Below are 12,530 nucleotides of genomic sequence, written 5' to 3'. Positions count from 1 at the left end.
TATTTTTTTTAACAATCTTGTCTAATTGGGAATATTTCAGGACTAAAGTAGGTTGTTATTATTTTATAAGGATTTTTTTTTCAATTCTGAGTTAATATATTTTTTTAAATTACATCTTTTTTTTGATATTTGTGCCATTTAAAAACAACATTTTCTTTTAATAACATGTATTTATTTTATGATTTCAAAATGAGGTTAGATATAATGATCTTCCTCAACTTACTGTAATGTGATTGGTAAATATTAAACTGGCCAAGACTGAATTCTTTGAAAATTCCCCTTAATTTGAATATTGTTTATGCTAGACGATCGCTGCCAGACAGAGACAGCTGTCCGCTTGGGAGGCGTCAGGTGGTTATCACTGCCCGGCGCTATATGGATATACATATTACCCGATCCATCGATCAGCTGTTCCCAGCGAGACCTGACGCCGGAACACAATCGGAGCAGCGCCGAGGTGCTGACCACAACCAGTCGCTCTAATATGCAATTTGAATAAATGATTTATAATGAAAACACTTTAGCCGCGCGTCGCCTGCGTATACGTAATGTGGAGTGGAGCACTGCTCGGTAATTGATATATGGCGCTAATTGCGCTCGACGCCCATTTGTGGTCCAGTCCGGCTTTATCAGCGTCGTCTGAGGAATCCTGGGTAGCCATACCCATACCCATAGACCATAGACCATAGCCAGTAGCCACGGTAACTACCAAAGCCATGGCCATGTCGCGACGGTGTCAGCTGCGAGCCAGCGCCGCTTATTAACTAATTAAAGCTGCATATTTCTTGAGATCTGAAAATTGATTTGCATTGCCAATTGCCCCTGGAATCGCTAAGCCGCAATCTCACGGTCGGTGAGGGAAATTCTGGACAAGATGTTTGAAAAACATTTTCACAACATGTTAAATTTACATTCTCAGTTTCAGTCTATAGCGAACTTAAATACTATAAATAGCTCAATGGGTATTTTTATAATGGTTTTCTTTGAAAGTTAATTACTTATTTAAAATATCTATTTGAATTTGCCTTTAAAAATCTCCTTGTAAATATTATTTGGAATATTTTTGGCACTGCAAGGCTTAAATTAGAGGAAAACAATGATTTTAAATTAAAACAAATAACCGAAAATCGAAACCTCACCTGGATTATGACCGAGTTAAGACCCCGTCCGCAATTAGCCCCAACTGCTCGTGATTCGGAGGAAAAGCCGACTCATTGTCGCCCACCCACCCGGCAATCGATGGGTAATTATATTTATTAGGGCCCGGCCACCGCGTCATCGGCGGTCTCTCACGTATGCAAACATTTTCATGACGAAAGTCCAGTCGGACAAAGTTCAGTGACCGGGCCAAAAATCAAAGCTGCGCTGCCTGCGAGGAGCCAAAATTAAAACCGAAACGGATTTTCATTCACCGTATGTAAAAATAAATGCGAAACTTTTACAATTCGTATTTTTGTTATTATTAATTGAAGGCAGCAGCGGCGCCCGTCGCACTCTTCACTTGTTCAAAGTTGAGTCTCCGGCTCACAGTGCTTCATGATAAATTATTTCGAAATTATTGAACTGGATTTTTATAAATTATAAAAAAATACAAGTCCCTTCATTTTTGCCTAAATCAGTACTAAGTGTACTTTAATTCTTGAATATTAAAAAAAGAGCCATATAAGATTTTTGGGTATTTATAAGAGCCATAAAACTTTTTCAAATATAATCTTGTTGGAAATGTTTAAAATAGTCCTGTTCAATTTTGTAATATATAATATATGTATTCTTAAGCATAAAGATGAATGTATACAAAAGCATACATTTATAAAATTCTCAAACTATTTAAAATGTATTACTATTTTAGCACGTATATTAATATAAGTAATTTTCCAATTCTGTCTAAATATTTGAAGGTACCCAAAATTTTTTTTAACAGAAAAAGGATACATTGGAACTTTTTACAATTGCATTTCAGTTATTATTTTTAAATATGATATATATTTTTTAAGTTGCTTTATTGGTTTTAAAAAAACTCCAACGCCAGTATGTAATGAAAAATACACGTTTAAACTTTTTTTAAACTTTAAAATTTTTTTAAAGTTACTTTATATCCTATGTTTTTATAATAATACCATCGTATGTAATGTAAAATCAAATTCAATTTAACGGAATTTGGAACACTGTGCAATCGCGCCCCTCGTAAACTTTGAAACCGGCCCGGCTTCGTTGTTTTTGTTGCTGGCTAAAAGCGCAAACGCCGGCAGCGAAGGTTCGATTTCACTTTCGCACGCTGTCCCCTCCCCCTTCCGCCCACCTCCCCCGCCACCCCCTTCTCCCAAGGAGCGGGCGCATCTGGGGTGTCATGTTTTGAGCTCTTTACGAGCGGTCGCCGCTCTCACCTGCTTTCTTTCAAACGGAGCTGGTGCTTTCGCTCTCGGATCTGAGATATCCCATCCGTGGGGTCGCCCGCTCCAAGAGAAATTAATGGAAACAATTTACCTCTATTTTCCAGCAGTTTCGATCAGTCGATTCTTTCGGATTGTCCAGGCTATCCGCGATTACTTCGGCGCCTTTTGAAAATCCCATGGAAAATTGGCAGGTCGCATGTTTATACATGTACTGAAAAAAACGGGGACTGTAACACTAGTTAATACCAAATTTAATTTTAGATTATTTGTAATTCGTATATGAAAGATATAAATGTTAAATTGATTTTACCCGTTTCCTGTTAGATTTGAGACATATCCATAAATTTTTTTAAGATTTTCATTTATTTAAAAAATGTTCACAATACAAAACAGTTTTTAATAAATATACCTAAGTGTCACTCGCCAGTTTTAAAATTAAAAATATTTGTCATGTTAAAAGGATTTATAATTAAAAACAAAAAAATTTCTACAAAATTTACAGCTGATACTACTGTCACTCCTAATGCGTCATACTAAATTAAAAAAAAATCGGAAAAATTAAAATCATCGTGGTTTGTAAAATACAGTGTCTAATATTGTCAATGGTGTGGTTGAATTTTTGCAAGGACTTTTCCTTGTCAATGATTATTATTTTCGAACCCTACTCAATTTTATCCAAGTTTGATAGTAGGACTAACAGATTCTTGGGAAATACTTGAATATCTATTAAAATATATTAATAAAGGTTGTCAAAGGGCTAACTAAATAATAATAGACTTATGTTTTTTTTTATTTTCTTTAACTTTATGCCACATTTCTCGCATTGTACTTTAGTGTGATCAATGTACTAAGCCAACATGCATATAACCATACGTGTTTGTACATACATAGGTATATCTGTGGAAGCAGTCCGGGAAAATGTAAAGCGAGTACAAAAGCAAACATCATGCAAAATCTTCCTGCATTACACAAACGCGGAAGATTTTCCCCGTACTCGCACATTTCATGGATTTTCCAGAGCTCAACCTGCATTTTCATGGCATTTCCATTGATGTTTTTTTCAGCTCGTTTTAGTGCCTGAGTGTGTGTTAGCATGCGAAACTAGCAGTTAAATTAGCAGTTTTTGCCGCTGCCTAAGCTACAATTTTACACTGCGACTCTTTTGGGCCTTTTCTTGGCTTTGGTTTCGGCTTCGCTTTTCGGTTTCTTTGCCTTTTATTTTTTATTTTCCCCTTTGCAATTTATAATTGAGTTGCAATTTGGCAGGCAACTATTTGTGGAATGCCAGGGGGCGCGGGGGATGGGTTTTTCGCGGAACTTGCATGCGTATTAGTCATCAACTGGCTGGGGGAAAAAAAACATGAGAAATAATCGCATTGGCAGAAATATTTGGCAACAAAATGGAGATTTAACCCTACAAATTTACTGAGTTCCTGAAGGGTTTCTGAAAAATATTTAACTAGTAAAACTTTTAACAAGACTGTTAAATTTAAATATAATAAAAACGATTTTTCAACAATTTATTTTGTTTTTTTAAATTTTAATATCAGTTAAATTGTTAAGGACAGAAGAATGTATTAAAAGAATATATAAGGATACAATTTTTTGAACTACTTACTAACTTTTTTCATATAACACAATTCAAAACAGTTAGCAAACTTTTCCTAAATGAACCCACAATGCAATGATCGGACTCATATCTAAAACACCCCCTTCATCATTCAAGGGTTAAACAGAAGTATGTATTATTATACCATTTATAGCCTAAACAGAAGATACAACCCCCGATATTACACACAATCGTCCAAAAAAAAAATCGTGGCACGATCAAAAGGAAGCACAAATCAAAACGTAGAATCAGAATCCAGAGCAAAAAGCTCAGAGCTCGAAATCTGAAATCTGTGAAAATGTTGCCGCACGCGATCGAGACATTCGCATTCGCATTTCATTTTATTTCATTTCGATTCATTGATACCGGGGCCAAGAAAAAACAAGAACAAAAACGAACGGCCCAGTTCCAAATTAAATAATACGAGCCTTTGGCTGCTTTGCTCCTTATTATTATTATATTGTATTCCACCCTTTTTTTGCGTGCTGCGTTTTTTGTGTGTGTGCCATTTTCTTAGGAATTCCCGGCAGCCTCATCCGCATCCCGTGTCGCACGATCAATCAGAACTTCAGACTCCCAATCCCCTGAATTCGATCTGAATTCGGATCGCTATCGGGCTGCGTTGCGATCACTTTCCTTTTTCAAGACAGCTGAATCCTTTTTTAAGGGGCGACACGTGCCTAGAACTCCCGATTTCTTCACTTTTCTCAGGTTCCATTTATTTTAGACCCTTTCAACCCTTCGGTCTCTCGAATTGGAACGCCCACAAGTCATTTGGCGCACTTAAACGCCACACGGTTATACATTTCATTGAAACTGATTGAACCATTAGATCATTTTTAGAAGACCTTACGTGTTAAATCTTAAAAATTAAAGTTCAAATATCATAAGCTGTAAGTTAGGTTAATCAGGTTATGTTATTGGATCTATGTGGATCTTGAACCCTGAAGATCTGCGGTTTATTTTTCCTTTTTTATGTTCTTGAATCTTGTAGATCTTACATTTCATTGAAACTGATTACACCATTAGATCATTTTTAGAACCTTACGTATTAAATCTTAAACATGGAAGTTCAAATATCATAAGCTGTAAGTTAGGATTATCATCCAAACATTGTTTCCTGACGTATTCGGTAAAATTGAAGGATAAATCCGGTTATGTCCTTGGGCCTATGTAGATCTTACATTTTAATGAAACTGATTGAACCATTAGGTCATTTTTAGGAGACCTCCTGTATTAAAACCTTAAAAATGGAAGTACGAATTTCATATGCTGTAAGTTAGGATGATAATTAAACATTGTTTCCTAGGGTATTCGGCAAAATTGAAGGATAAATCCGCTTATATCCCTTGGATCTGTATAGATCTTGAATCCTTACGATCTACGCTTTACTTTTCCTTTTCAAGGGATCAGCTGCCCCTTTCAAGAGGGCGGCACGTGCTTTCTTCACTTTCTTTGGCTACTCGGGTTACCCAAACTCACCTTTCACCCCTTCTGCAGCTCCTCACCTTTAACCCTTGGAGTGCCACGCCCCAAGTCATTAGGGCGCACACTTACGACAGGCGGATATTGATTTCCTTGGTCCATTGACGGCACTATTCAGCGCTTTCCATCTGATGATGACATCTGTGTGTGCCCATTGTGTTTCACTTTTCATCAAACTTATATTAATAAGTTGCGCGAGGGGCCATAATTAAAGCGAATTCGATATTTCCGGCCGGAGGAACATTTGGTTCACTGAACCCAATAAAAATCCTTGAACTCTCGTCGCCAGACGAAATAAAAATATTTGTATACATATGTATTGCCAATAATCTATTTCAAACAAAGACCATCAAAGACCAAATATGAAAGAAAAAACTAAGTTAGAGCAGCGTCTGCTGCCCTTTTGGCGGCACCCTCACAAAATTATTGACCAGAGTTCCATCCATCAAGAGCTAAAAAAAAGCAAAAGCCCACACAGAAAGAAATCAAACCAAAGTTTGGCCTCATTCTGGAGTTATAACTTATATGTATTATATCACTGTTTGACACTTAATAGAATTATTGGTCAAAATTCGTCTAAAATAAATGTTTTATTGGAGTTTAAGGTTTATAATAATATAATGTCATATAATATTATAATTTAGATCTTTTAAAAAAATTCCTAGGATATTATATTATATATATGGTGAGTTATATAATATATTTTTTTAAGATTTCTAGGGGTCCTACGATAAGATCGTTTTTTCTCCGTGCTGAAAAAGAACAAGCAGTCCGACTTTGAGCTGGACTTGTCCGTCTCATCGGATGCGGGATGCTACCCAAATATTTCTGCTAGAAGGGAGAGGACTTCTGTGCTGTGCGGCCTGTCGACGGGGTTTTTGCTTCTGGTGGTCGGTCGACCCTCCGCTCGCACACATATTTCATTCTAATCAACATGCTGCAAAACATATAATTCGAATTTTTGATATTTCGCCCGACCATTTTGCCGAGAAAATTGCATTTAAACGCCTATTATGCGCTTTTTATTTGCAACCCATACTTTTCTGCCCGAATGCTCCGGCTGAGTCAGTCATGCACAAATACAAATCATTGTATAAGCATATAGCATATATAGTTACTTTGGCCCATGTGAACGGGGGTTCCATTCGGAGACTGGACTGGTAAACTCTGTCAGCTAGTTGGCTTCCTGCTTTTTGGGAGCCAAGTTAATTAACCGATATCGTAGAATCGTAAAATCGTAAAATCGTTAGCAAATAAAATAAATTGCACTCAATTACACCGGTGACATCCAAGGCGCAATCGCGACGCTGGTGATTGACCTCTTTCAATGCGACATTCTTGGCTCGGTTCGGCTGGAAAACAACAACACGGCTCTTCGGTCAGATAATGAACTTCAGATACACTTGCATATATAGTATACCCGTCCAGCCCCGATTCTCCATTCTGCGACTCCGATTCCGATTGCGACTCCGACGACAATCGGCTATGCGCCATGCACTTAATCAAAAAGTACGACAAAATCAAGAGTAAACAAAAGTGCAGCGCAGAACTCGACTTGAGAACCGGCAGCGATTCGAACTTCACCCGGGTGCAATGAACACATGATCCGGCGAGAAAACAAAAATTTAAATCTCATTTACTCATTTTATGTGTTACAATGCACTGGAAAAATAGTGACCTCCCTTGTAAAATCGGTTTTGTAGCGTGAAAATAAAATATTCAAAGGCAAGTTATTATCCGACTAGTTTTAAAAGGTATGATAAACTTCCTAAAGAATTTAAATATATATTAAGCTTTCTGAATAAAGGAAATGGTTTTAGTTTAACTTGAAATTTTAAAAATATAAATCAAAGTTATGAACAGGAAAAATAGTGACCTTCTGTTAAAAATAAAATTTGTGTTGCGAAAAGAAGGTATTCAGAAGGTATTAGGCTTTCTGAATAAAGAATATTGATTAAACTTAACTTAAAAATTTTAAAATTAAAATTCAAAGTTATGATCTAAAAAAATGGTGACCTCCAGTTGTTCAATCGGTTTTGTAGCGAGAAAAGAAGCGGTTCAGGCAAATGTTATCATCCAACTGTACTACAAAGTTATGATGAACTGCCTAAGGATTATAAATATATATATATAATCTAATTTAATTACATTTTATTTTATTTAACTTTAGATTTCAAATTTATAAGCCTAAGTTGGGATCTAAAACTATTTATAAAGCAACCATAGCTTCGACTGTCACACTTTTGTAACCCATCTACCCCTGGTTTTCCCATTTTGTATCATTCTTACTTGTCCTTTCGGCCTGAACACATCCAAATTTGTTGTGTAGTCTCAAATTATTTCTTTTTGTTCGGTTCAATGTGAGTAAAAAGTGTTAAAATTTCAAAACAAAAAAATTTATAAATTTTAAATTTTGGTGAATATTTTTCTTTAGAACTTTTACGGATTAATCATGTGCTGCGGACCCTGTGGACCTTGCTGTGGACCCTGCTGTGGACCGTGCGGACCGTGCTGTGGACCATGCGGCGGAGGATGTGGACCATGCTATGGACCCAATGTCTGCGGGCCATGCTACGCATGTGGACCCTGTGGCGGTTGCTATTGTGGATATCCCTGCTGTTAGGCCAGATCGTAGGGGATCCCCTGCAAGGCTTGAATACTACCTACCCTGCTCCATCCTGATAACGCCCGAAATAACATCTACAATTCATCTAATATTCGTGAACCACATGGAAGTAATTTGGGACTAAATAAAAACGAAGGAATTACTTCCAAATCGGTTGACTTTTATTTCTGGTTGTCTATAGAAACCAATTTTCAGTTCTTACAAAGTTAATTTTTAATGCTTTCTAAAGGAGCATAGATAGAGCAAAATAAATATAAAAAATTTTATATTTAAATATATACTTACCCTGAAACAATTTTCGGATTTGAAAGTAATTAAAAACTAAATATAAACGAAGTAAACATTTCAGAATCGTTTGACTTTTATGTATTAGTCTGTGATTTTCTAAAAAGAACCTGCAATTCTTGCAAAGTTAATTGAAACTAATTTTAAATGCTTTATATGTATATTTATGCTCCTGATGATTTTAAATTTTAAATTAAGATTAGGAGGAAACTTCAGATTCGGAAGTAAAACAAAGTAATCACTTCAGAAAGGTTGACTTTAATGAATTAGTCTGTGGTTTTCTAAAAAAGCCAACCTGCAATTCTTAGAAAGTTAATTTACTTCAATTGTAAACCATATTTTCAGGATTATAATCAAATATATCAAAAAAATATAGAAATGGCAGGTTTCCTTAGAAAGATTGTCATATATTTTAACATCTACTTATACTGGAACTATTTTCGAATTGCACTAAATGAGATATTGTTTATGATGCCCCAGCAGAGATGATCAGTTGTCAATTCTGGTGCAATTTGCATACCCAAATCAGTCGAGTTGTGCTGAATTTAGAACCCAAATACAGATGTCTAAAGCGACCCGAATAAGAATCGATCGCAGTCTTCAAATGCGATGTGGTTGACCTTGACGTTTCGCCGAGAGTTTATTGTCCTTTCAATAGAACACGCTAAATAAAGCTCATTTTAGTAGTACGTACATATTCATTTCGCACACAGGCGTGCATATTTTTATACAATATATTCTTTTTCGATTTTTTTTTGTTTATTTACTGCACTAATTCTGCGACGAACTAGTTTCGAGACGGTGGATTCCGATTCCGATTCCTGAATTCCGAGCAATATTAAACAGCGGCGAGGCGAAAAGAGTCAACAAAGTGCATATAAAAATGTATTTAAATTTACCCGACTGCCGGCTCCAGTTGTCGATCCGATCCGATACGATCCTATCCCCTAAGCCCCCTTTTTGGCCATATTTTCCCCCACAAAATACAACTCCAGCCAATCCGAACCCATCATCAGCTGACTGGATCTACGCGCGCGCCTTTTTAATTGCATCGTTTTTATTTGTGCGACTTTATGCAAATTAAACAAGTTCCCTGCCAAAATATTGCTTTGCCGCTGCTGTATTTGCTTTTAATTATTTATTTGCATTTATGTGTGTTGTGTTTGGGATTTTGTAGTCAGTCGGTGTAAGTAGTTTGACTGGAGTAACGAAAAAAGATACAACTAAGTATAAACCAAAAGTTAAACCAAACATGTTTCATGTTTTTTGGGCGTTTGCCGCTCGGGGGTATTTTGCTATGTGTGCTCGCTGGCGTTTTTATTGATTAGCTAGATTGCTGATAATTAGTTTGACTTTGAACTTGATTCAGAGCTTGTTTGAAGCCAAGCCAATGTGTCAATAGTCGGCCGTTTTGGGGTTCATTTCATGTATTGGTATCACGTGTCGGGCCTAGAATGCCAGTTTGGCAACTCTACTCAGTCAATCAAATAAGATTTAGGTTCGTTAGCTTCTGTCAAGTCACTGCGGGTTGAAACATTCGCATTAAATTAGCTTTAAAGCCATTTGTGTCATCCCTTGTAGGGTTCCTAAAAAGTTTAAGGCTTATTGGAAATTACTTAGTAAATTCATTTAAAAGTAAGTATGTATATTATATTGTTACGTTTTTCACTTTCAAGTGCAGTTTTAATGTGAAATATTTATTAATCGCAAAGATTATGATGATTCTTTTAAGTGAATTAAAAAAATTCAAGTTATTTTAATATACATTTAAGAATCCTTTTCTATGCCAAGTTCTTATATTACGTTTTTCACTTTCAGGTACAGTTTAAATTTGAAATATATATATATCGAAAAAATGATGATGATTCTTTTAAGTGAAATAAATAAATATAGAATGTAGTTTAAAATTCTTATACCATTTCAGATGCTAAGAATCTTTTCCTGCGCCAAGTTCTCATATTACGTTTTTTACTTTCAAGTACATTTATATTTTGAAATATATATTTATAGTAAAGACTATGAGAATCATCATAAGTGAATTAAGTAAATACAGAATGTATCCTAAAATTATTATACAATGTTTAATGCTAAGAACCTCTTTCTGTGCCAAGTTCTTATATTAACAAACTATGGCCACCATTTGAATTCATCTCATGCAATCACCCCAATCTCCTGCTCTTGTTATCCAATCACCAGCCCCTTTTTTCAGTGGGTAACTGGCACTGAGCTTCCCCATTCATGCCCTAATTGCAGCCCAGTCCAGCCCAGTGGATCGGCTGAGAGCATTTCATGATCATGACTAAGGTCAGATTCATAAAAACCGCATAAACTAGACCCAATTTAGTTGACAAACACACACGAAAAAAAGCTGCGCGAAGAAATTAAAAGCGAAATGGAATTGTTTGTGCAAAAGCCGCCGATTCGAAGGTGAGGGGGCGCCAAGTGCCGAGGGTGCCGCATTTGCATAGCCATTTGCACGTCGAGGTTTGCGGTTTTGGGTGTCCAGAGGCGTATCGGGTGGATGATGGAGGCCCCCTACACGGCGAGAAAAATGAACTTTATTTCCCATTTAACCTTTTACCACGTAAGGTAAGAAAAAGATAAGTTGAAATGTGAGGATTCGTAGAGAACACCTTTAAAACTTATTAAAAAAATATATTAGGATCGGATTTTTTTGGTTTCATATAGTATATAGTAGCATAGTAGTAGTATAAATAGTAGCTTATATATAGTTTTTTTTACTTTAATTAGAATTTCATTCCTTTACTCAACATTTTCCATTTTTCATTTAAAAAATCACAGAAATCCTTTGATATTTGGTTAAGATCCATGCATTTACCTTGGAAAACTATGATCTTAAATTCAATTGACCTTGAAAAAAAAATTGCATTTAAGAACTCCCTTGATATTTGGTTTGGATCCATATTTTTTATTGGAAAAACTATAACTTAACTTCGCATTTAACCCCAGATAGTAGATTATTTTCTCTCTGCATTAGATGGCGATTGAGGCGCTTCCATTTTCAAGGGTTCGCCTTGTCTGGCGGCTCGGATTAGCCGCTTCCACATTGAACTTGAGCTATGAGATACACCCATGGGCTATCTCCCGGGGCGGAGGTGCGCAATCCAAGACAATCCAATCAGGTTCTGGGCGATTGTTGTTGCCGGATCTGGTGCAGTTGCGCATAAATCATGCGCGTCCGATGATATCACGTGTTATAATTAGACCGATGCATTTTCACTTTCCACGGGGCAGTCGCAGTCGCAGTCGCAGTCACAGTCGCAGTCCCAAACCGAACCGAACCAATCTCAAATGTCCGCATCCGCATCTAAGGCAGCTCAGGGTGACAGCTGAAAATCGTGATATTTGATGTTTGTATCTGTATCTGTATCAGTATCGGTATCTGTTTCTGCGATTTGATTCGTTTTGACCGGGATCGAAACCCCATTGAGCCATCAATGGAGCTAGAGCGTAATGCCCGTAAAGTGTCGTTCATTATGACCTCCCGTTGTTGTTGTTGGTTCTTAACTCTAAGATCTTGGCTACAATGTAATCGTTGGCTCTTTAAAATATGCAGCGGGGTGATACTGGGCATGGGCAATCCATGGAATCCACTTGGCACTCCAGAGCGGCCAGAACGGCCAGAACAGCAGGTTGGCCATGAGAACATGTTATTAAATTACTGTAATAATGTATTAAGTATGTAAGAATGCTACAAATGTTAATATGTAATAATAATTGTAATGGCCGGGCGGCTATATATGCCAATATGTCAGAGAGACCGATCTACTCGACTTTGGCCAATAGTCGACAGTCGCAGTCGGCAGTCTATTATTTCTACGCACTTGTATCCAGCGCCCATTTGACATTTCCATTTCCAATTCCATCAAAGCGCTAATAATGCACTTATGTACACGTATTGCCCGGGGGTCGATTTCGTTATACCGCTGATATATATATACAATTTATGGTGCCTTCATTTGCGTCAGTTGGAACGCGACTGGGTTGGGTTTTCGATTTTGATTTTGATTTTGAACCGCCCATAAGCCGCTTGTGGAGTGTATAAATACGTATTTGGAGGGGCGAGACCAGAACTTTTGGAAAGTGTGCCGAATCTTTACGTAAATGATTC

At 36.9% G+C, this 12,530-nt stretch overlaps 1 long non-coding RNA gene across 1 annotated transcript; it reads left to right on the top strand.

Moving 5' to 3' along the window:
* Nucleotides 1–7,695: 7,695 nt before the first annotated feature.
* LOC108020106 (uncharacterized) lies at nucleotides 7,696–8,263 on the top strand. The gene is made up of 2 exons (XR_001767943.4): nucleotides 7,696–7,847; nucleotides 7,922–8,263. It is a non-coding gene; the product is annotated as an uncharacterized lncRNA (long non-coding RNA).
* The last annotated feature ends 4,267 nt before the right edge of the window (nucleotides 8,264–12,530 follow it).

The sequence above is a fragment of the Drosophila suzukii genome, chromosome 3 (genome assembly GCF_043229965.1).
Source record: "Drosophila suzukii chromosome 3, CBGP_Dsuzu_IsoJpt1.0, whole genome shotgun sequence".
Classification (NCBI taxonomy): domain Eukaryota; kingdom Metazoa; phylum Arthropoda; class Insecta; order Diptera; family Drosophilidae; genus Drosophila; species Drosophila suzukii.
Note: the sequence above shows the minus strand (reverse complement) of the source record. Positions and strands in the feature narration are given on the sequence as shown.